The sequence below is a fragment of the Rhinolophus sinicus genome, chromosome 1 (assembly GCF_057876585.1).
Source record: "Rhinolophus sinicus isolate RSI-liver-muscle chromosome 1, RSI-T2T, whole genome shotgun sequence".
Classification (NCBI taxonomy): domain Eukaryota; kingdom Metazoa; phylum Chordata; class Mammalia; order Chiroptera; family Rhinolophidae; genus Rhinolophus; species Rhinolophus sinicus.
The window spans coordinates 20,028,621-20,055,238 of NC_142501.1; the positions used below are offsets into that span (position 1 = coordinate 20,028,621).

The 26,618-nt window shown below is 40.8% G+C and overlaps 1 protein-coding gene across 4 annotated transcripts in view; it reads right to left on the reverse strand.

The window, feature by feature from the left end:
- Positions 1 to 26,618, reverse strand: part of ANO4 (anoctamin 4) — a 359,351-nt gene that overhangs the window by 218,664 nt on the left and 114,069 nt on the right. The window lies entirely within an intron of this gene.

Genomic DNA, 26,618 nt, shown 5'->3' on the forward strand with positions numbered 1-26,618 from the left:
TCAGCTCCTTTCTGGCAACCCTTTCCATACTGTTACATTTGCCATGGGTTCCAGCACTTAGGCCTTCCCACCACTGCTACAGGCCTCTATATCCCTTTATGAGTTTCTCTTCAAATCATCCTAATTTGAGCACACTATCTGTTTTCTACTCAGCCCCTGCAGTGGGATTCTGGTATTGGATTGCTCATGTACTTGAGAAATGCGGGCAGAACCTCCGTGCAAGGAGGAAACGGAAGACCAATGACTCAGGGCAAGGGGTGACATCAGTTACTCAAGTTGTCACCAGTGATGGCACGAGATGAAGTGTAGGCGAGGGGAAGGTGCTGGGAGGTCATGCTGGCAGAGGCACTTCATTGCTATGGTGACAGTAACGGCTGTAAAGATTATGAAGTCTCTTGGCTTCTTCTCGCAGCCCGAGAAGGTGTACAAGAGGAAAAGAGAAATGGAGATCTGTGACTACACAGCTGAGAACGTACAGGCGTAAGCCAGAAAGCCTCCCAAACCACTTGTCTCCTGCAGTCTCAGCAATCCTTCATCCTCTAAGAGTCACAGGGCAGAAAGGGCTGAGGAGCGAGCCCAGAACCCGTCTGTGAAGACTGCACAGCTGCGTGCCAGCCACGTGACCAGCTCCACCGGGTGTCTGAGGTTAAGGTAAGAAACTAGTGGGAAGGGAGAGTGACCCTGATAGATGGGATGGCAGCAGACACAAACAAAGCTGAAAATTCTGCACCACAAAATCCTCCTGCACGTGGGGACAGGTATTTCGTCCCCAAGAAAACCAGCCTCTCCCTGCATCATCTGTGGGTTATCATCAGGACTCACCCAACCTCCTCTCATCACCTCTAGGTGTATTGCTAAGGTTTGGTCCCAGCACAGCCCAGAGGGAGAAGCATGAGACAGCCCATGTACCTTAAGATTGGCAGAACCTTGCCCATCTGTATTGGCAGGAACCAGGGGAGCACACGTGACTTTCCAAGGGCACTGGACCAAGGAGGACAAAAATAAGACTTGATGAGGTTTAACTCATTGACAGGAGGCACAAGCCCCGGATTTAGGATTTAATGTTTTAGCTCAAAAGTGGCATTAGTGATCTGCCAAATTGTCAAATTAAAGCCTGGGCTCAAAGGTGGCCTAGGTTTACGCGGTCAAGTTGAACTTTCCTGCCACCCTGTAGAGCAGAGGTCAGCAAACTATGGCTCGTGAGCCAAATCTGGACTGCCATCTGTTTCCGTACAATCTGCAAACCAAGAATGTTTTTCACAATTTTTACAAGTTAAAAAAATATATATAAACAAACAAAAACCTACTGGACTTTGGCAAGAATAACGATTACATATTGCCTCTTGGCTCACCAAGCCTGAAATATCTGTTATCTGGCCCTGTACAGAAGTTGACTAAGCTGACTCCTGCTGTTGGGAAAAGAGTCCGAGGCTTTAGAGAGAGGGGAGTGCTGGGTGGGTGGGTCTCTGAGCATCCCGAACCCCTAACCACAACTCCCACACTGCTCCATGACTAGGGGAGATGGAGGGAAAGCACCCTTGGAAAGCTGTGGTGGCTGTCCTCAGTCTGATGTCTGTCTTCTCAGGATGCAGATGGTGGTGGGGAGGAGGGGGCTGGGGATGCTGACATGGAATCAGGTCCTTTGGTCTCAATGGAGACAAAGGGATCCAAGAGCAGAAGCCAGCTGGTGGCACTTAACCGTCAGTGACAACATGGACACAAGACATCACAGGGATGAGTGGTAATCGGAGCCTTGATCCACAAGGACGTGGGGTGATGACTAAATGATCCCAGGATTCCAAGAAATGAAATAGGTAGTTGTACCTGACATACAGGGGGAAAACTCCAGGTCTGATGGGCTGAAACCTAATACAGTCACTATAGTGGGGATTCTCAGCCTCTTCCCAAGCTCCACCGACCCACAGCTTCTCAACTGAGAGGTAGACGCTGGCTGCCCTTGAGGAAGCCCTGCAATGCTGTCTCAGAGCCATGCTGAGAATCAACCCTCAGGCCTTCCATGAAGGATCCTGTGGCTGTTTCCAGAGTGACTGTGCACGGGAGAAAGGGAAATACTCGGACCTTCCCCAAGTTAGATACTGGATCTGAAATCATAGTGCTCTCTGACGCACTATCTGAAATATTGCATTCCAGTGGGGGGGGGGGGGTTGTGCAATATGGAGATAGCCGACACAGTCTTGGCTTGAGTTCCTCTCATAGTGGGTCCAGTGGCATCAGACAGCCATCCTGGGGCTGTTTCCCAAGTCCCAGAATGTACAGAAGCCAATACTTTTATCAACTGTAAAATCCCCACCTCGGTTCCCTGCTTCAGGGAGTAAGGGCCAAACAGCATTCCTAGAACCACCCTGCCCAGTCCATAAACTGCAATCACTGCCACACACCTGGTGGAATCACAGAGATTGGTGCTACCATCCCAGACTTGGAGAATTAAAGAGTGGTTATTCCTCTCTTATCTTAACTCAGAGAAAGCCAGATGGTTTGTGGCGACTATTAGGAGACAACCACAAACTGAACCAAGTAGTCCTGCCAACCACAGCTGTGGTTCCAGAAGTGGTATTTTTATCATAGAAATCAACACTGACTGTGGCATCTGGCATACAGCTACTGACCAGGCAAACGCTATTTGCCCCCATGCCCACCAGTAAAAGAAGCCACATTTAGTTTGCTTTCAGTGACTGAGGGGAAAGTATACCTTTACTGTTAGCATCAGGCCTGTGTCATGTTATCACCTGGAGCACTTCTGCCAGCACCATTATCTGTGGATGTGGACAATGCCTTATCCATTTGCTGCGGTGTCTCTTTCAACATGGCGTCTGTCCAGGGAACGTATTTTAAGGCAAGAGAAGTGCACCGTGGCACTCTTGCCACAATTTACCTCCTCCTCAACCCTAAAGCCCAGGTCCAGATGCAAGGAGGAGAGATGAGAGTGTTCCTATCCTAACTGTAACCCTAATACCTAATAACCCACTTTTAGAATTTTTGCTTCTCATCCCCATGACCTTGACCACAGAGTCTCCGAAGTCTGACTGCCTAAGGGAAAAATGCTTCTATTGTGTCAGGAAACACAGCCAGAGTTCCACTGTGTTAGAAGCTGAGATTTCCCCTGGGTAGTTTGGCTTGGTCATACTACTGAATAACAGGCAGAGAAAGATTCAAAGATTCATCACAATTACCAGAGAGAAACTGAGGTGCTAATGCAACATGGAGGACTGTGCTTGGAAGCAGGAAACACAGAAGCAACCCGGTAAAGAAGGGACTGCCAAGGGCTGAGATTCTGGAAGGATAAATGTTTGGGCCACCTCTTTCCAGTCCCATCTAGCTGAGGAGCTGGAAAAACATACGGGAAACAGGGAGCAGAGATGGGAGAAGACAGCTTGTGCTACAGTCAAGGACTGCCGCAGCTATATTTACACTGTTCCTTCTTCCTTTGCTACTGGTTTGAGGAGGGAGTATCAGTGAGTGACATTATTTAACCATGAGCCATTACTGAATGGGACTTCATGTGTCACCTGTGAAGGGAACAAGAACTTTTCACTTAGACAAAAGACGAGCACATCTACTGAGGGGCAAAAAGAGGAGACTGTGCTAGATACCATCCACTCCCCTTCTAGATCTTCTCCCCACGCTTCTCCATCCTGCCCTGTGCACTGAGACGATCACTGGAATGGATTCATAATGGGCTCCCCCTTCCAGTGGCTTCTGGTTGGGTTCTGCCAATGCAGGCACCAGCAGACGACCGGAGGGTGAAAGGAGAGCGATGCCAGGATATTTACTCTCTCAGTTCCTTCCCTGTGGGATCAGGGAACCTGTGCTAAACATGGAGTGTGTAACATTAAAACAGACTTTTGAATTTTTAATGTTAATTTTAGCTTAGTGGAAACTGCATCTGCCAGCAGCTCCCTCATACCCCAACCCCTTCAGGCTTAGGGGAGGTAAACACAGCTGCGGTTACTGGCCCTAGAGCGCTGTCCTGTTTCTATGGTTTCCTTACACCCTGCCCACACCTTTGCAAATGGTCCATTATTACATTCTTACATTACCCCAATTTAAGTGTTCCATCTGTTTCGTACTAAGACCTAGATTCATATAGATAGCATCAACAGTGTAAAATAAAATGCAGCTTTTGTGAGGCATTATTTTTCTTTGTTGTTTTTTTTTAACGTATACACACAACATATGATGAGGTAAATTCAAGTAAAGCACTTGAGGCAAAAGCACAGCTTATCTGAAAGGTGTCTGTGTGTGGGTGTGCATGTGTGTGAGAGGCAAAGAGGAGATTCCTGCCGAGAATCCTAAGCCTAAATAGGGAGAGGAAACTACAGTGACAATCAATTTAGGGGTGAGGATTCCACATCTACGTACCTGCTCTACCAACCGGGAACCCTTCTAGGACAGAATTCTGGACAGAAATAGGAAATAATTGCTTGTAGTGAGTACATGATTGTTGCTTGACTACCCAACATCTATTTCCTCTTCTTCGGCTAACAGCATCCTAATTTTTTGGGGGGCCTTCCCTCTACTATCCTACTTCCATATGATTCAAATAAAATGGACCTAATCTATCCCCATATCTACAAGGGGGCAAGAGACCCAGGCCTGTCTGGCCAATTAGAGTAACACATCCCCTTGACCGCAGATATTGATTCAAGGGAAACTATATGAGAGTATTAGAGTCATATTTTGGGACTTTTGCTGCAGTGACCTGGAGCAAGGCATCCAGATGGCTGGAGTCACTTGCAACTAAGCCACCTTGCAACTCAGAGTGGACAGCCTGCCCGAGAAGGAAGCCAACCCAAAGAAAAACAGACTAGAAACACAGGGAGCAGTTGTGATGACACTGTTGGTGTCCCCTGGATCAAACCATGCCTGAAGCTAGCTAGATATTCCTTTGGACTCGTCTTTTGCTCAAGGCACTTTGAGTTGGGTGTTCTGTCACCTACAATAGAAACAGTTCTTACTATCAGTGACTTATTAAGGACAAGGTGGTGAGATGAGGTTACCCTGGGTGTAGGAATTAAGAGGGCAGATAACAAAGAATTTAAAAACAACAACAGAACCCACTACGAGTCAGTCTGCTTTTTAGTATTACCATTCATTGGCAATTTTAAACCTTATTAAAATATTCCTCCCTCCAAAATATTTTCATTAGTCAAAGTTCTAAATAACGGTTGAAGTTACTGTTAAATTTTAATAACATGTATATTAACACATGTAAGCTTTAAATCAGGCTTTTTAAAAATCAATTATCTATAAGAAACTTGATATTCTAATTGGAAATTAATTCAGAGAACTCAGTTACGTAGTTGGCCTCCAGACTTAAGTGGACTCAGCTACATACCTTCACTTCAAGCGTTAAGTTTGTTATGGTTGCTCAAAAGAGATAGACGGTGCTCAGCCTCGGGGAGATCGGAGAGGCTCCCCAAAGGAGCCAACACCTGAGTTGAGTATTGAAGATCAAAGCCTTCATCTCATGCAGGATTCGTCTGCCAGATTCCTAACTGGTCACCCTTTTTCTGTTCTAACCACCCTAAAGTATACTCTCATCACATCACCCAGATCCTCTTAAGACACACTTCTGCTAAAAAACTCACACACACACAAAAATTAATTTAAAAAATGGGGGGGAAAATAAGAACTCACAATAACTTCCCATGTCAATGAGCCTGAAGACAAAATTACACGGACCAAAAAGTAATGCATGATCTGTACACTCCACTCCCAGCCCATCCCCCTCCGTCTGGCTTCCTTCCTCTTCAATGAGCCCTCCAAGCAAGCTCCTGCCTCAGAGCCTTTGCATTTGCTGTTCTCTCTGCTGGGACCCCTTCCAGCTCCCCTCCATCCCAAGGGCTCGTGGCTTTCTTCCTCACTTCCTTAAGGCATCTGATAAGCACCTTATCAGTTTGACTTTCCTTTCCCTGCAATAATTAGCAACACTGTGCCACCCCAACACCCCCCCTTGGTGATCCCACTTACTCTGTTTATTATTCACAATAGCACTTCTAGTCACCTGACATTCTATTTATTTACTTGGTTATCTGTTCATCATCTGTCTCTTCCAATAGAATGTAAGTTCCAGGAAAGCTGTACTCACACAGCTTAGAAAAATACCTGGGCCTAGAGTAGGCTCTTAATACATATTTGAGAATGAGTGAACCCAAGAAGGGCCTTTTGGGCATTGGAGAAACTGCTTAGACAACGGATAGGGACATGGGAAAGTACGCTTCATTTAGGGAGAATAAATTTAAATCTAGAAGGGAGAATATGGAAAGGTAGGCAAGTAGGGACTGGATCACAACAGCCTTGTGTACATATGTCTTTCCAGATGCCTGAAATCCTTTCTGGAGCCAGGGATCCAGGCAGGGTTTTCACTGACCAAGGTGAGCACACAAAACAGCCAAACTGATATTCCCTCAACACCTCAGAATAACATGTATTAAGCACTTTTTGAACCCAATAAAATTCTTCGCAATCCCTGGTGAAGTAATAAACTTTGAATCAATAACTACGCATTAGCCAAGCTTTAGCATCAGAATTTCCTCCTAATTATAATGCCCAGTGGAAAGATGGTCAAGATGCAAGCTCAGCATCTGGCTCCAAAACAGTTTATATGCAAATACATCATCCCTCCAGCCACAGTCGCACTAATGGTCCTTCTTTAAATAAAGCTTTTTTAAAGGCCCTGGTGGCAAGGAAAATTCAACCTGAGAATTCACATTAAACTACTTCTTTGTCCATGGAAAATTAGCCAAAGTGCTACCAAGGAGGTGACATGTCCACAGTGCACTTTGTGCAACCACAAGTGTTAAGATACTTGATGTCAAATAGTCAGTTATTGAGCACCTATTATGTGTCAGGCAAGTTTTGGGTCCTTTTCATTAATCTAGTGCCCACTGAATGTCACACATAGTGCTAGATAACCAGGGTTAAAGAAGAATTGGACATCCTTCCTCAGCTGAAGCCATAAACACAATCATGTTATAGGTTCCACACTATGATAGGGAGGCAGAAAGAATGTGTTCTCATAGAGTGAATGCTTAAAAATACTTTAAATGTTTAAGTCTTCAAATCATCTGTGATCCATGTATAGGAAGTATGTGATTTGCATCTCTTATACATTTTTATGGGCTTCAGACACTAGAAGTATTTCAGTATATCAATTAGGATGGACTTGGTTCTGCCAAAGTAACAAACAACCCTCCAAAAAATCTCACTGACTTACAATGTGTGATCAAAACATACGGTGACTGTTTAAACAAAAAAATTGTTATTACAGTAAAACACATGTTGCCATTAATACCCCTCAAAATACTCCCCCTCGCTTCGAACACACTTATCCCAGTGTTCTTACCACTTTCTGAAACAGTTCTGGAAGTCCTCTTTTGTATCTTTAGTTGTGCTGTCGTGGCTGCCTTGATGTCCTGAATCGATTCAAAACATTTGCCTTTCATGGACATTTTGACTTTTGGGAAGAGCCAGAAGTCACACAGTGACAGATCTGGTGAATAAGGTGGATGAGGACACACTACAATGTTTTTATTTGACAGAAATTGCCATACCAGAAACGATGTGTAACACGGAGTGCTGTCATGATGGAGGATGAAACCGTTTGCCCCTTTCATGTTAATGTGTTATTCGTGATCCATGATTTACAACACACTTTAAAACACACTTTCAACAGTAGCTCACACCTGACTGACTACACCGAACAAGGTGAAACTTGTCACACACTGTTACTAATGTTCCACGCCTCACTTGCCGTATTGAAGATCCCTGCCTTTCTGTTGGATGGCACTCAGCAGCAGCATTCACCGTATTTTGTGATCACAGCACATCGTAAAACAACAAAAATTTATTTCTTGCTCACATTATATGCAGTGCCATTGTGAGTCAGCTGGAGGACCCTGTTCACATCACCACTTAGAGACGCAAGTGGATACAACAATTACTGTCAAAAATTAGAAGAAATTAAAGCACACATTAGCTCTTAAACCTTCTTAGAAGTGACACGTGTCACTGCCACTCACATTCAATTGGCTGTAAGTCATATGGCCATATCTGAGTTGTATTAAGGAAGAGCAATTGTACTGCACTGTATCCCAAAAGAGGGACAGACTCAAATGTTTGTGAGCAGCCCTGAAGACTATCTTAAAAGTACAACAGAAATGGAAGTTTGAAAGTGCTGTTCCCTAATACGTATGTGATGTCACTTTTTACCCTAAGCTTGACTTTCCTTGAGTGTTCCTTCTCTCCTTCTCTGGGAAATGAAAATCCAGATGCATGATGACTCCTTTTGTGAAAATCTAGTATTTGACACTTTCCTGTTCCTATTTGGCAACTTTGGGAATCTTGCTTTGAATATACATTTGAGTCACTGCTGTTTGGAGTAATTAGAAAATGAGGGAACTGGAGGTAGAAACAGAAAAGGACAGATGGTAGAAGAGTAGTAGATTTTGCAGTGAAGCTACTGGCAAGAAACAGGAAGCTGAAGGAAAATGGACCCCAAATCCTAAATCCACTCCATATTGTAAGAAGAAAGGAATTTAAGTCTTATAAGGATTTAAGTCACACCAACATTGACTATTTGAATGGAAAACCAGGAAAAGAATATAAGGACAAAAGCTTTTTCATGTGCAAATTATCTGTAATCAAATAAAAGAAATTAAGAGGGATCTTTTTTAAACTAAAAGGGAGCATAAAGTTTTTAAGAAGCAAAAGATACTAACTAGAAATTAATTACACAATCCAGGTCAATATAGAAAATGCCAATTTTCTCTGTTTAGTATGAGGTCTGTAGCTTTATTTTAGCAAATATAAAATATTACTTATATGGATTTTTATCAGCTGAGTTAAAAAGTTGCTTTTCCCAATCCATGAAGTCCTCAATCTCAAATTCTCCTACCACCGATGATAGAATTTATATTTTCATACCCATTTCCCTGCTGAGGAATGAAGAAGGGATGGTTTACATTTCAGTTTTACTTTTTCTTGCCCTAATGGTTTGATTTAAAGTGGGGGAAGGGGGCTTTCAGGTGATCTTTAATTGATTTCATTTTGTCTTCTCATATTAACCTATCTAATAAGAAAAGTCTTTCATAAGTCTTTCATAAGAAAAGCAGTGACATAGGTTATTTTATAATTTGGAGTTAAGGAGATTGCAGTTATATTACAACTTAGCTTCAGAGACAACCAATTTCTTTTTCATCCCACATCCAACCACTCCTCACAGACAACTGAGGTAGGGTACCCAAACTCTTATTTCACATGGATGGTTCAATGATGCCATCGTTTTGACAGCTGAACCCTGAAAATCTCGATGGCACACCACACCTGTCTACATATCAGTTTCACGGGGAGGCCGGGTGGCCTGGAGTGTTATGACTGAGGGCTCCGGAGTTGGCACTCTCTGGTGCTTGCACTAAAGTTAGTGATGCTGGGCAGATAACTCTCTGTGCCCCTGTTTCCCTATATAAGGACTGTAGTGAGGATTAAATAAGATCACGAATGCAAAGCATTTAGCACCACGTGGGGAAAATAGTGAGTACCTCATAAATGTCAGTTACTGTTATTATCACCTACTATAGTCATTCTATAATGATGGGCCCCACTACCCATAAGAACTGCTGGTTCTTATGCTTCAAACATTGCATATATGAAATTGTCTATTTAAGGTTTTCTAAACCTTATAAATGCATTCTTATACCCACAGACGTCTTAGCAATAAAGAGCAGCTATTAAAAATGTGACAAAGTGCATGGCCCCTGACAGTGACCTCCAAATGTACCTGGACACCCTCTTGGGTGTTTCAAGAACACTTGAGTCTCTGTATGCCCAGTGAAGGCTTCTCCACTGACATGGGGCACCACACTGCACTGATTCTACTGAAACAAAAGCTCCATCACCTTAAATCTCGATGAACCCAGCTAGAGAAGAAAAGATAAGTCCACCTGAGAATCATATTTTGCTCATCTCTCCCTCAGCTGTACCCCCACATCCAATCAATCAGAAAGTCCTGCCAAGTTTCCCTCTTAAATATTTTAAGATCCTTTGCTATCCTAAAAGATAAAGCCCATACTGCTTACCATGGCAAACACTATCTAGCTATCTGGCCCTTGCTTAATATCTTTCTACTGCCTGCCTCACAGGTGATTCTTGCACAATATGAAATTGCTTTGATGCTCATATTCACCTTGCTGTTTCCCACCTCCGGCCTTTGCTCACGTGGAAGCACACTTCTCTCACCGTGGTCTGGCAAACTTCTTCTTACCCATCCTTCGTGATACAACATAGACATCATCTTCCACAACCTCTTGCCCCCATCCTCACCTTGACAAGCTGAAACAGCTGCCCCTCTTGTGTGTTCTCAGAGTAACCTCTACCCATTTCTGCCATCATTCTCAACTCTGCTGTGTTCCAATGATTGCTTTTCCTGTCTATTTTCCCCAACAGCTATGAGAGCTGGCCCTATACTTTATTCACCTTCTGACGTCCCAGTTCTCAGTATGGAGCCATGAACAGATGCTCAACAAAGAGTTCTGGAAAGAGAGAGCACGTTTATCCCCAGATATATTCCTAGTTACCAATATATACTTGTAAAAGTTCCTTAACGTCTATAGCAATCAATTGTCATCATTTGTAAAATAGAGAACCGGCTGGCTAAGTCCTCTGCCAACCATAAGGAACGATGGTTCTACATTGAACGATTTTCTAAAACCTGCATTTACAGTTAGAGGCCGAGATGAAAACTCTGGCTGATGATGTTCAAAGTTACTTAGCAAAGTAGTCATGATCTATATCTAACAACCCTCCTTTAACTTCGTTTCCAGGCTGCTCCCTTCCTTCACCCATTATTCCAGCCACACCATCAATTTCAATGTTCTCCAAATGCACTGCAAATTTTTCATGCCCATGGCTCTTTGTCCATTAAGTTTTCTAAGCTTTGAACACTGTCCATCCTCTCCTTGCCCAGGGAAATTCCACTCTTTCCTCTAGATGTGGCTGCAATGCAAGCTCTTCTGTGAAATTTCTTCCTTAATTAGATTTAGACTGCAGCGCTTGTCCCTTTTGCCTTAATTTTATAAAAGTTGTCTCTATGGTATTCAAAATACACAGAGCTTCTCACACAGTAGGTGTTAAATAAGTGCTTTATGTTCTATGTGAATGCATCCCTGATGTCACAATAAAATGAGAAAGCCCACTCAAAGGATAAATTGACAATGTCCAGACAAGAATTTTTAGTAACATTCTCCTTCTTGATATTTTAGCCATAAAAATAATGCAAAGCTACATATGAAAAAACATTCCGAGAAGAAAATGTTTATAACAATGAAAAACAGAAACAAACTCTCTAAGCATGACAGAGTACACCAATTCAGGAGACTATCACGAGGTCATTAAAAACGGTAATTTGAAGATGACTTGGAAATACAGAGTTAGAACACAAAATTAAATATATGACATGATTGTAACTAAAGAGCACGATGAATAAAGATTTGAATGATGGCCAGAAACTAGAAATAGGCCATTCTGCTCCAATGATGAGATTATGGAGAAAAAAAAATTTTTTATAAAGCTCCTCCAACGTTAGCATAATGTTGTTTTAGGAAATAATAATAATGATAATAAAATCTTAAGGACAGAAATAGAAGTTAATAATGACAAAAACAGAAATAAAGAAGAAAAAAAAAGAATGTGTCGAACCAAGCTGACATTACTAACACAAAAAAATATACACACAGATATAAAACATAAAGTGATACAGGGTCAAGCTTGAAAATAAGAAATGGAATATTCCAGGTACAGAGACAAAGAAGGAACTCAATTCCTGATTAGGAATCAGGACCTGATACACCTGTGGTCCAAATAGGTTTCAGATTAAGACATAAGAAACTAGGAGCTTGGGATAAAGCATATGAGGAGATAAAAGAAATGGACTTGAGACCAGGTGAGGTGAAAGCTGGTGTAAGTCTCCCTCCATGAAGCCCAGGAACTCAAAGGTCATCCAGTCCATGCAAAGGACACTAGATAAACTCTGCCCACATACCCAAGAAAGGAGCAAGGAATCTCATTCATTGCACATGCCATGAAGGAGAAAAAAAGATAAGTCCCCTGTGAGAAATCCAAACCCTTGATAATGGGTAGGTATAAAATTCAAATTCATATTCCCAAAGAGTGAGAATCCTGACTTGAGAAATTAGAAAAACAGAAAACAGTTCAAGATCTAAGTCAGTTGGAAGCAAAAATGAATTGGTTCTGAAAGGATCCACATAGGAGCCTGGACACGTGAAACCCTCCCCACATAAACAACCAAAACTTCTACTGAAGATAAACTACAAAGGAAATCTAAACACCACTGAGGAAATGGAACATGATGAGGAAGGCTGAATAGATAAAAATAATTTACAACTCAAGAACTGAATAAATAGTTTTAAAGAGACTATAAAATACGCGTATGTTTACTAAATCAAATGAGTTAAAAGGACTAGAACACAGCTCTATGGGAACAAAACATTGTTTTGAAAAAGAACCAAAAAGAAGCCAACTAAATTAGATTCATTAATTAGATAGACTGGGAGAATCGTGCAGAACGCAGCACTGAAAAATGAAGAAATGAAAAATATGAAAGATCCACTAAGAAACATGAAGGATAGAATACTCAACTCGGTGTATACACAAGTTCTGAAATGAAAAAGGATTCGAGAATGAGAAAGGGAAAATTCAAAATAAAGACTGAAAAATTTCCACAGCTGAAAGACATGACATGGGTCTCTGACACTTCTAAGTCTAACCACAGCTATCACAACTCCAAACTGCACTCCTGCAAAGAAAAGAGGAAATAGCTAAAACAAATAGAGACCAAGAAGGAAAGCATAATCAGAGCAACAGATTTCTCATCAGCTACAAAAGATGCAGAAAGCAATGAAAAAAATATCTTCTAAGAACTTCTAAGAAATTAAGAACGAAAGGAAAATAACTTACTTTAGAATTCTATACTCAGTAACACTATTATTCATGAAGTAAAACAAAGACATTTTCAACAAAATAAGATTTTACCACCCACAGAACCATAAATATGCTCGTTGTTAAGAACCAAACAGAATCCAGAAGGAATGAGAGAAATGCAAAAAGCAATAATAAATAAACTGGTTATCGTGTTGATAAATCTACATAAAACTACAGACAGTCCCAGACTTACGTTTCGGAAACTTGGTTGAGACTCCAAATTACTCTCTTCATGACTTAATGTTGCAAACATAATTTAGCAAGTTTTTAAGCAACAAAACACAAATTTCAAATGGAAAAAGTGTATACATGATAGATACAGACGGATGAAAAGTTCTAAGAGAAAATTAAACACAGTTGAATACTGAAAAAAGTAGACATGTATACAGACCATTTTGTGATGAACTATAAACTAGCCAAATTAACTTAAGAAGGAGTAAAACCTAGACAACAAAGAAGACAGTAAGAAATGGAATAGTATGTCCTGCAAAGCTTCTGCCCCCACCTCCCACATTCTCTGACCTCATCTCCATCCCTCACCTCTTCAGCCACATTAGCTTTATTGCCACTCCTCTCACATGGCAGGGTGCTCCCCCCTTAGGGTCCCGCTATGGTTTTCCCTCTGCCTGGATGTGTTCCTTTAGGTAGCTCTGCTTTATCGAACAGCTAGAGCAATTTTTTAAAAGCGAGTCACGTCAGATCCCTCTTCTATTTAAAGCCTTGCAATGGCTCCCAGTCTTAAGTACTCAAAACGGTGTAAGAGAGCGGGAATACTCCTGCCCCCAGCCCATTCTCTTTCAGACTTCATTTCCTGCTCTCTCCCGCTCCCTCACTCCGTCCACCACACTAGCCTTCTTGATTCCTTCAGTGTGCTGAGTGTGCTTCCATTGAGAACCTTTGCACTTGCTGATACTTCTCCTTGGAACACATCCGTACACCCACTGGCTCACTCCCTGTCCCCCTCAGCTCTTTGCCCAAATGTGTCCTGATCAGTGAGGTCTTCCCTCACAATCTCATTTCCAATGCCGCTCTTGGTTGATTTACTTTGCTTTGTCTCATTTACCACCACCTGACGCATTACAGAATTACTTCTTTAAGAAATGTTAATTTTCAAGGAAATTATAAAAATATATAGTAGAAAATACAGGCAAATATCTATCTGCATTATAGATGTGGAAAGGATTTCTAAACACAAAAGCTAGGAAATTATTCACAAAGAAAAAGATCGATAGGTTTTGACCTAAATAAAATTTCTTGGACTTGCCTAGTTCCAGTTGTCCTCAAATACTTTCAACTCATTTCAACCAACTGTCCATATTAAGAACACACTGCACAGCCTGGAAGACCATAGGTTTGATGGTCAAAGCCCACAGGTCATGGCGATTTGAGGTACCACTGGAGTTTTGTGGTCACAATTAAAGAGGACAATTGATCTAATCCCTATTTTGGGAAATTTGTTAATATTGCAAGGCATGTATCCAATGGCTTGATGAGTAGAAATTTTCCTACATAGACATATGCACAAGCAAAATGACATGTACAAGGAAACAAATTCATAGATACAGACTTTGAAATAGGAACCTAAATACCCATCAGTAAAGGGATGAATTGGGATACCCTCATACATTGGAATACATTTGAAGCTATAAAAGAGATAAGATGAAGCCTCTTGTGTGCTTATTTACATAGGATGTTTACCATGATACAGCAGTAAGTAAAAAAGCACAAGTAGAACAGTGTGTACCACGTGTTACTGCTTGTTTTTTCAAAGGCCTAAAACTGAAACACTGATTGTCTCTGGGTTGAAGAATTTGGTTGCTAGGGGCAGTAAGGAGACTTTTCCCTGTATACTTCTTGTACCTTCAGAATTTGTAACACCTATATAAAAACGAAACACTTGAAAAAGACATACAGAACAATTTACCTTTATGTTTCTCTATCTAATATTCACAGTAACAATTACTGTCAATGACCCAAGTTCTTTTTTATTCTACTAAAATATGTCTCTATTGTAATAGGCAAATGTTTCCCAACTCAGAACAATGGCAACTACTGTATCTTCATAACAAGGACAGGATTCTTTTATTTTTCTTAGCAATTAATTCATGCATTCATTCAACTGTGGATTAGTTGAGTGCTCTCCATGTACCAACACATTTGCTGGGGTTACAAAGCAGAAAAGACACCAGTCTTATTTTAAGGAGCTCACAATATACTAAGGAAGACAGAAGTAAACAGGCAACTCATTCAGTCCACACCTACTGATTAAGCACCCACTATGTGCAGGGCAAAGCAATACAACATGTTAAGTATGAAAAAAGAGGAAAAGCAGAGGCTCGAGAGGAGCTCAGACAGGGGCATCCAGCTCAATCAAGAGAGGTGAGTCCAAGGGACCAGTGGAAATTACCCAGGCCATGGAGGGGATAAGAATGCGTCACCGTGTCCGAAGGCCAAGAAACCCTGTGGTACTTTCAGGAACCTACAAGTAGTTGGCTTGGCTTGAGAGAAGAGTGTGAGCGGGTCATGGGCAGAAAAGAGGCTGGAGCAATGGATCAAGAGAAGTGTGATCACCAGGGACCATATTCATGGGTTGTGATTTTAGCCCAAAAAACATCAGAGAGACACAAATATTTTCAAGCATTTAGGATTCCCAAACAGCAGTTTCCAAATGTGGTTGTACATCAGTGTCTCCAACAGAGCTTGATTTTCAGGTACCACCCCGACATACTGAATGAGAATTTTAGGGCACGGGACCCTAAATTTTTTTTTTTTAAGTTTTTCAAAGTCTGCCTGATGATTCTGATGGTGAACCAAGTATGGAAACCACTGGTATCTAGGATCTCCTGGAACAGGGGTTCAAAATGCTCTGTTGGAAAAGTGAAAAACAATGTGATCTCATTTATGTGTGGGAAACAAAACTGGAAGCAACAAATGAACAAGACAAACAAACAAGAACTCAGAGACACAGACAACAGTTTAGTGGTTACCAGAGGGTGAGGGGGGAGGGGGGATGGTAGCAGAGGAAAAAGGGGGTCAAATCTATGGTGATGGAAGGAGAATTGACTCTGGGTGGTGAGCACACAGTGTGAGATATAGATGATGGATTACAGAAATGTACACTTGAAACCTATGTAATTTTACTAACCGATATCACCCCAATAAATTTAATAAAGATTAAAAATAATACCCTGCTGGAGACTGAAAAAGAGACAAGGAAGTGTTGAGCAAGCAGAAAGCTGGCTTCACTGGGCCGTTCCCAACACGTCAGCCACAGAAAATGGAAAGCAGGAACGATGGGACAACTCAAGACCAATCCCCCAAAAGGAAGCATTTACAAGTCTCATCTCACAAGGGGAACAAAACAAATGAGTCCAGTTGATACAGATATAAAAAACAACCAAAGTAAGAATAAATTTTTTTAAGTCAGTACAACATGCAAAAGCAGAGAATACCATTTAATATTATTTTCTCTTGGCCACATATTTGAAATTACAAACCCATATTGGGCATTTAGAAGAAAGCAGCACATATAACCTCCAGTGACCTGAAAACTGGGAGGTTTTTTTTCACAATCTGAAGCAAAATGAGAAGCGGCAACACACTACTGTACCAGGTCAACATAATTCTTTACAGAGGACTGGCAAGAACTGAAAATTCACAACCCTTTAATGCACCAAAGTAAACATTCATCTCTATTTTGGGCTGCCTTCCTTTTTAAAATTTGCTTTGGCCACAGTTTGAGGTATTTTGCAAGACGTAATTACACAGCATTCCGACATGAAAACAGAAGGAAAGGAATGGGAAAAAAATAAGGAAAACCAAACCACCCGCAGAGGTCTATTTTTAAATATATTAACAGTCTTATTTCTACATGAGTCACCTACTAAATAGAAATATCACCCACAATTCCACCTGAGCTGCATAGTGTTTTCTTTCAGAAAGCTAGGAGTATGTTTATTAAATTTATTCATTCACTCATCCCATACGTATTTACTGAGCACCCACTCTGAGGCAGGCACTGTGATAGGTGCGATAACCTGGCAATCAAGATAGTATTCTCCTTGCCTTCACCTCACATACTGGTGAAAACAGACACCAGACAAAGCAGAACGAGGACATGCGGTAAGTACTGTGAAGGGGAGGCACAGGATGCTGAGGGAAAATACAACGTGGGGACCTATTCCAGCCTGGAGGGTCATGAAGAGCAGCCTCTGTGGACTTTGCTAAAGGTGTGAGCGGAAAAATCAGTAGAAGTTAGAGAGCAAGGGAAGGAAACGAGTATCCGTATGTGTGTATAGATTAGGAGGCCAAGCAGGAAGGGAATGAGGGTATATTCCAGGTAGAGGGAACAGCATAAGAAAATGTGTAGAAATTCGATAGAACATCTTATGCTTTAGAAATTGAGAAAATTCTTCTGGTCAAGCGTATAGAGCAAAAGGAAAGTATCAAGAAAGGAGGCTGGAGAGATAGGAAGAGGATAGACACGGTATCTAATTCTTCCAGAACATTCCCATGAATTAGGCAGAGATGGGTAACCCTTTTGTCCCAGTTTGCAATCAGCTCTACAACATAAAAGTTAAGTGCCTTGGCCAGGGTCACCAAATCAGAGCAAAGTCGTAACTCTGCAGCACTAAATCCATTAGTCTAATAGTTTCATCAGATACTCCAATCAGAATATTGCTTTAGTTCCAAATTATGTAAAATTCATAACAATTTAAAAGAAGAGAATCAATGCAACAACATGGATGGATCTAGAGGGTATCAGGCTGAGAGAAATAAGTCAGACTGAGAAAAACAAATACCATATGATCTCACTTATATGTTGAATCTAAAGAACAGAATAAATGAACAAAGAAAACAGAGACAGACTCATAGATACAAAGAATAAACTGATGGTTTCCAGAGGGGAAGAGGGTCGGGAAGCTGGGTGGAAAAGGTGAAGGAATTAAGAAATGCAAATGAGTAATTACAAACAGTAATGAATAGTCATGGGGATGTAAAGTACAGCATACAGAATATAGTGAGTGATGTTGTAACAACTACGTATAGAGCTGGGTGGGTACTAGACCAATGGGGGGAATCACTGCATGAGTTACATAAATGCCTAAACACTATGCTGTACACCTGAAATTAATATAAAATAATATTGAATGTCAACTGAAACTGAAAAAAAATACACAATTAAAAAATATAAATATAAAAATCAAAACATGTGCTATCCATACCTCTGTTTGAGTTATGGTGAATTTGAAAGCTTAAAATTCTTGTTTTCAATTGAATGAATGTGGTCTAAAATTAACTCCTAATGTTTTAATAGATATTAGCATCTATAAAATTTTTTTCTGCTCATAACATCACATTATTGAGTGATATTATAGTTTTCTCAAAATGTCACCATTGGGGAAACTGGGTGCACTGTACCTGGGTTCTCTCTGTATTATTCTTAAAACTTCATGTGAAACTACAATTATCTAAATAATACTTTCAATTGAGAAACTGAATATTTACTTTACCCAAAAACTAAGACATAAGAGAGAAAAATATGACCTTTATATATCACAAAAATCTTGATTTTTTTCAGTGTACACTATTAATTCATTCAAGGTCTTGGAACTCTACAGAGCTAACACTTGTCAAGGGATTTTTAGGTGCCGGATTCCTTGCTAATTAATTTGCAACCTCATCTATGCTTCATAATTGTAAGATCAATACATTATTATTTGTTTAAGTATTAGAAAACCATAGCACAGTGAAATAATTTTCATCGTCTCAGGGCTTCTGAGTGTCAATGCCAGGATTCAAACTCATGTTTGAGTGACCCCAAAGACCTGGTTTCTAAGTCACAAACCAGCTCCTAGGTTCTTTCCTTCCACCATTCACTCACTGTCGGCACCCATTTCCTCTATCCAATGAAGAATTTGAACTAGATGACCTCTACCTTCATTTCCAGTTTTAAATATATGTAACCTTACACTGAAATGGTAAAATAAATGTTACATATGCTATCTAAAAACAACTCTAAAATAAAACAAAATACCTTTTTTTTTCATCCCCCTCTTCCTTTAGTCTGGATGGCTAGTAGAATGAGCATGCTTTTTTTATTTCTTTGAAATTTCATCATACAGACAGTATATCTATATGATCATAGAGATACGTGTCATAATAATATATACATATATCATATAGACAATAAAAAGATTCAATAGCAAGTATTTTAAGCCATTTTTTAAAGTAAGCAGATTTATTGGCTTATGTTACTGAAATGTGAGAGGACAGGCTGGTTTCAGGCACAGATGGATGCTAAACAATATGGTCTTGTGAGAGACAAAGGAGGAAGAAAGAAGGCTTGTTTCAAGCTGAAAAGGGGACACTGACTTTGACCCCAAGCCATTTCTAGCCTTTAAGCATCAGAGTAATTACTATATGTCACCCAGTCTTCTGCGCAGATCAACTTTCTTTCAGGTGCTATGCCAGAAATTTCTAATAGTCCCTTTAACTCATAGCCCTGCTCCAGGTCCTATTCCTCTCTCTGGCCCCTTCACAGCTTCTTAAAAGAATTATGTGCACTCACTGTCTCCATCCGCCATCTCACCTTCTGTTCACTCTTGAATCCCTCTAATTCTCTCCTACGCCCAAATCCCACCAAATCACTTGTGCTTGGGGTACAATGACTTCTATCTTGCCAATATGATGGTCCTTTTCTGCTCTCAGCTTCTAAATCTTCCAGTAGAATTTGACAAGGTGGACAACTACCCTCCTGAAACCTCTCCTCTTGGGTTCAGCAATAAAATATTCTCCTGGTTTTCTCCCTTCCTCCTGGCTGTTCCTTTTCAATCTTTCTTACAACCTTCTCTTCGTCTATGCACCTGCATTTCTCCAGGACTTTGCCCAAGACCCTCTTTTCTTTTCTCTCTTCCTTGCCAAACTCCCTCATTCCTGTGGTTTCAATATTATGACTATATTAACACTCCCAAGTTTCCCTCTTGTTTTGACTGTTCCTCTGGCTATTTATACCTCCACGTGGATGCCTCATAGGCTTTTCCAAGCATGAAAAGCCCCAAACATAATTTTTCATCTCTCTTTCTTCATCCCCCCTCTTCAGAAAGTCAGCTTCTCCTATTTCTGATCTCAATAAAGGGCTCCACCACCCACCCATGAGGCAGGCCAAAAACATCCTCTCTCTTACCATCCCACACAGCTGGTCTATTGGCAAGTCTTGCCAACTCAGCTCCCAAAACGTTTCTTGAATCTATTTACTTCTCTCTATCCCCTCGTTCCCCACTCCAGTCACAAACCACATCCTCCTTCCGCTGACCCAGACTCTTAACTGATCTCCTCACACAGGCCCCGCACAGTACATTATCCACAAAAGACAGAGGAACCGCTGGAAAACGAAATTCAGAACATGCTACTCTCCTACTTGAAACCCATAAATGGTTTCCCAACCCATATAGGATGAAGTATAAACCCAGTTCCACCTCAGAGTACTTGCCCTCAGATCTGCAACTTCTCATCATTCCCGTCTCTTCCCTAAGTATCTCACGTCTTCCCTCATGGCCCCACCCAATTCCATCATCCTGCTTTCTTTTCTTTATAGCCCTTAGCACTGGATGAAATTATCTTTCTAATTTATTTCCTATTACCATGTAATTCCCTCCTCTAGACTGTCAACTCCATGAAGGCAGGTACCTGGCTTGTCTCATTCACTCTAATGCCCAAGACATTACCTGACATAGACTGCACACTCAATAAATAACTGCTGAGTGAATGAATGAATGCAGCATGGACACCTTCACTGTGCCTTGTCTTGCCTTTGTTTTTGAGTGAAGGAATAGAAAATAAAGTGATAAGTAGGTTTTAGTTTAACTTCTAACTGAAGAGAAGTGTCCGATAATGCCAACGTTCTTTCCTTCTGGCCAGTTTTTCAATATGAACTCAGGACATATTTCAGATTGAAGTCTAAACTCTCACAACCACTCAGATTATTCCATGCCACTCTATCCGTATGAAATAATTACTCTAAAATGACTAATTTAAACCATATCTTTCTCCTTATTCAAAATTCTAACCAAGTTAAAAGTGATTTTGTATGTATTGGAGGGATAGAAGTCCTTCCTACCAAGTCATTCCTTTTTGCATCTGATGCCTTCTACATTGCAAGGTACTGTTTTTATACCAGTAAGACACTTTATCCCGTTACACACTTTGATAAGGGTTTGGATCTATAAGTTTGGGGCCAGAAATTGGGTTGAGTTAAACTGCTCTATAAAAAGAAATTGATGTTCTCAGGAGCAGATGGTGTGAAGGGTATTTCCTCAATATAGATTAGAAACATTTTCATACAGTTACAACATCATAGCAATGCAGAACATCAGAAATTGAGACACTTCTTTAGGGAACCTGTTAATTCTCGACTTGGCTTGACAATAATTTCTTCTCTCAGAATCATGACTTTGATGATGGTGGTGGTGGTGGCCACTAATAATTACTAAGGACTGATGATGTGCCAAACACGGTCCTAAGCACTTGGGAGTGCATTATTTCAGTCTTCTTCACAGTTTCCCTAGAGTCACCCAGAGAGTAAATGATGGAGTTATATTTGAACCGGGATTTGCCCATGCTCTTTTTTCTTTAGAAAATTTATTGGGGTGACATTGGTTAGTAAAATTATATTACTAACCAATGTCAATTACATTTGCGAACTTGTTGCAATGATGTTGCTGACCTTTTCTTGATATCAGAGGGATTATAAATTATGAATTTGTACCAACTGGACAGTTAACCAAGTTTACTATTTGGAAGTGCTGAAAGGGCTGCATAAAAAAGTTAGATGACCTGAACTTTTCGTCAACAATTCATGGCTCTTGCATTGCGACAATGCACCAGCTCACACGGCACTGTCTGTGAGGGAGTTTTTAGCCAGTAAACCAATAACTATTGGAACACCCTCCCTACTCACCTGATCTGGCCCCCAATGGCTTCTTTCTTTACCCGAAGATAAAGGAAATATTGAAAGGAAGACATTTTGATGACCATCAAAGGTTATATGACAACAGCTCTGATGGTCATTCCAGAAAAAGAGTTCCAAAATTGCTTTGAAGAGTGGACTAGGCGCTGGCGTCGGTACATAGCTTCCCAAGGGGAGTACTTCGAAGGTGACCATAGTGATATTCAGCAAAGAGGTATGCAGCACTTTTTCTAGGGTGCGTTCACAAACTTAACTGTCCTACCTTGTAGGTTTCAAGTGCACATTTCTATAATACATCATACATCATTTATATATTGCATTGTGTGTTCACCACCCAGAGTCAGTTCTCTTTTCATCACCATATATTTAATCCCCTTTTCCCTCTTCTACCATCTCCCCCTTGACCCTCTGGAAACCACTAAACTGTTACCTGTGTCTATGAGTTTTTGTTTCTTTGTCGTATTCCTTTGTTGCTTTCAGTTTTATATCCCACATATGAGTGAAGTCATATGACTCTTGACTTCTTCTGTCTGTGGCATGCTCTTGATCACAGTTTATCTATCACAATTCTAACAACAGGAACCACTGGCTGGTGACGCTGGTATGGGAGAAAGAAATTGTGTCATCTTGGAGTTGGTCCATGAAAGAAGAGACAGGCTGGGTTAAGACACAAACTTAAGATTTTAATCAAAGTGTTTATTAAACTTAGAAGTAAAACGTCATGATGTTATGCTCAGAAGTTCTAAAAAGGAACCAGAGACTCTAAAAAATGACATCTCAGTGCGTGTACACACACACACACACACACACACACACACACACTTGCAAACAGCTCTAAAGAAAAGGCAAAAGATCACAGAAAATAATGTGGCTACAGAGGGTGTCTGGTTTTTTAAAAAAACTCATAAAAGATGGAAGGGGGTGCATATAACAAAGAATGAAATAGACAAGTAGCACTGACCTATAAGAAGAACGTCAGAAAATTTTAACTAAAGCCAGGAATGAGCTGGAGTCTGTGAAAAATGCCAAAGATGACAAAAAGGTTAGGCTGCAAAAACAAAAATAAAACAAGGACATTTAGAGCCAGAAAATGAACAAAGAATATCGTGTCCTTGGCTTTGGGTGGGGGATGGACATTGCAGTATTAGAATTTGTCAGGACCTATACAGGATATTTGGCTGAGATATACGCCAGTGTTGGGTCCACTAATTTGGTTGAGCACCCAGGAAGATTGGACACCCACAAGGAGGCAATGTGCCTTTCTTAAAACACACTGACAAAAATGTCATAGAAGATGGACAGCCAACTTCTATTTAATTATTACATTCTACAAAAAGCAAACAGAAAAAGGTAGACTAAATATCTCTACCACTGGTACATACATAGGAGGCGGGAGGAGAGGGAGAGAGACCAAACACTCATTAGCACATGATTAAGAAAATTCACAATAAGCGGAAATACTATGGAACCCATGTCTCTGTGAAGAAAAGCAATGCAGCAGAGAAGACAAATCAATACATATCTCAGACGAATGCACATTTTACAATAATTCATTCGTTTTCTCAGAGTCCACGCTCACAGGCACAGCATCCTTGTTCTTTTGTTTTGTTTTGTTTTTGTCACCTTAAATGAACCAGTGGGCAGAATCCAAGTCCACTCAATCTACACAAAAGAAACCAAGTTCTGCCTAAAAAAGTCTTTAAAATGCTCATGTGTCTTAACTCTCCAGCAGCAAATTTCATACCAGCAGTTGGTCCTGGATATCATTGAAGAAAGATGTCACTGATCATAAAGAAAACCATGACATGCACTGAGGATGAAAAAATAAATAACCTAGCACCTAAACTCTGAAACGATGCTTTCTTATCACTAACATTTTTTCTATTTTATCATTATTGAAAGGCTCCTTTAAACTTAGTTAGATTGATATTTTTAACATATATTGTTCTTCTATGTACATTAAAAAGAAACAAATTGATTAAGGTGTCCCTAAACTTTCTTCATTTGCAGAGTTTCATCTCCAAATCAGTTTTGACTAGGTGTTTCCAATCTCTGTTCTGTCCACACAAAATCATTCCCTGTACCATGGAGAGAGATCCTATGCTGTCTCTGAGATTTTCCTTTCAGCCACTGACACCCATTCTGCAAGTTCTGGTACAAACCTATAGCCAAAGGCAATGAATCACATCACAACTGCAGTCTGGCCAACAGTAAGTACAGGATGCATCCTGAGCCCAGAGCGCTAGGGATAAGCATCTTGGAAACAGTTTGCTATAGTATATCATTCTGGGAGAATCAATTCTGAATAATAATCTTCTAACTAAATGAAATAGGCCTATCTTCCCAGGTACCTCATCGCTGGTCTTTTCAGTCTTCCATTCCCCAAAGCTGGAACCTACACTTAATCTCCCTTCTCTTCCATCCACTATGTCTAACTATGTCCTTTTCGAGCCTCACTTCACAATGCCCAGTGGACTTGCCCCTTGCTCCTTAGTCCCACAGCCATGCCACAACCCACCTTACACACACTGTAGGACTGTGGTCTCCTACCTGCCTTTCTTCCCTGCAGTCCTTCTGCAACCCAATGTACTAGGATCGATGACCTTAAAACAGCCCTTTCATCATTAATTCCTTGCTCAAGCATTTCCATTGCCTCCCTTTTTCTCATGGTTCAAACACCAAACTCCTCTGAAGGCCCCCATAATCTGACTTCACTCAACTTATCAAACTATATTTTCTACCTTCCTCATCACACATCTGGCCTGATGTTTAGGCTGTTCTCCTCCCTCTCTTTTGAGCCCACCATATGCATGCCAACATCACATCTTTGCTCAAGCTACCGCCCACACCCCTTATCCAGTTCCAATACCTTTCCTTTACAGTCTTCCTTGACTTTTCCCGACCCTGGGACTTGCCTTTTTTCTGTTTCCTATGATACGAATAGGGAGTATATTTTGGTTTTAGACTGAATGTGTGCTCTCTTCTTCTTCCCTGTGAGACTGTCAGCTTAAAATCATCAACACTGAACCAATCTTGGGGCTCAGTCATTTCCTGTCAAGTCGGGACCCAGGTCATTTTTAGTCCATGCTCCTTCCAGCCATCTGCTACGGCATCCTTCCCCTTCACCTCCACCAACTGCAGCCCGTTGGCACTGTTATATCTTATTCCACACAGAATCATCACAAGCATCAGCTAATCAACCATGCTCCCTACCATGGCCACCAACAGGCAGATATGCTCCTGCGTAATAGTGAATACTCAAGGCTCGCTCACATTTAGCAGGATAAGCTGGTCTGTGCGCAAGGAAGGGGCAGTTACAAGAGCCATGAGGCTTTCTGAGAAATGGAATTGCTTAATCATGATGTTTGTGATGCTCCTATCAGACAATCTCATGCTGACTTGGAAATCTAAAGGAAAAAACAAATCTGTTGCAGCTGCACTTTTATGTGACTTAACCATTGAAACCTCTTTGCCCGGACTGTTAGGGATGAGAGAGCAATTTTTATTTATAATCCTGCTCCCAAACAATGATTAGACTATTGAGAGGGATCAAATGGTAGTGGGTTGAGGGAACAAACTCTGGAGCCAGATTGCTTCCATTGCACTCCCGGACCCACTGATTATTATAAGGTCACTTTGAACAAGTGACCTTAAAGTCTCTGTGCCTTGGTTTCCTCATCTGGAAATTGGAAATGACAAGAACATGACTTGTCATTTCTTGTCTCATAGGGCTGTTATAAGGATTAAGTGAAAAACATCTTAGAACAGTGCCTGATACAAAGCAAGTGCTCAATAAATATTACCTATCACTATCACTATATTATTATTATTATTACTATATTTACTTTTTAAAAACTAGTTGGAAGACCTGTTCCAAACATAAGGCAAAGCCTGGCTTCTCTGACATCCTTTGTTTGACCCACCCAATAAACAGTGCTTTGCTTTAATGCCTTGTCATGACCCCTCTTCTCTTCCAATGTAAATTCTCTCCTCTGGGGGTATTACCAACCCAGCTTCCCCCATGAATTCCAAACCTGCAGTCTAAGTGAAGACTCTTAACTGTCTGCTGACATCTTCCCGTGGATGAGCCTTCCACAGGAACTTCAACACCTCTCTCTCCTGGCTCCTCATTACCTATAGGATAACTCCAAATCCCTCAGCCCAGCCTTCTCGTGCACATCTCACAGGGTACACTTCAAGTGCCATCCCTTTCAATTTTCTAGGCTTTGGCTTATGCTATTCCCTTCACCTGAAATCCCTTGGCCCCTTTTCTCTATTCTAACATAAACTCCTTTGGAAGCATTTCCTGTGCCTTGCTGGAATACCTTCTCTTTCTCTATACTCTCAAAGTATCCTATTTCAAGTATTCTAGTATCATAGCTCTTATCGTATTATATGATAGTTACTGGCTTCTGTTTGTCTTGTCAAGTAAAAGTCAAAGACTTCTATTTTATTCATTGTTGTATCCCTAATGCCTAGTACAATGCCTGACACAACATGTTTTTCAAATTGATTAACAGGCTTCTGAGGCCAGGCAAACCTACAATTGGTGTTTTAAATACTTAACACAAATTCACATTTCCATCTGTGGGGACTCCAAAAACTAACTGACAGATGGAACATAAAGGGATGT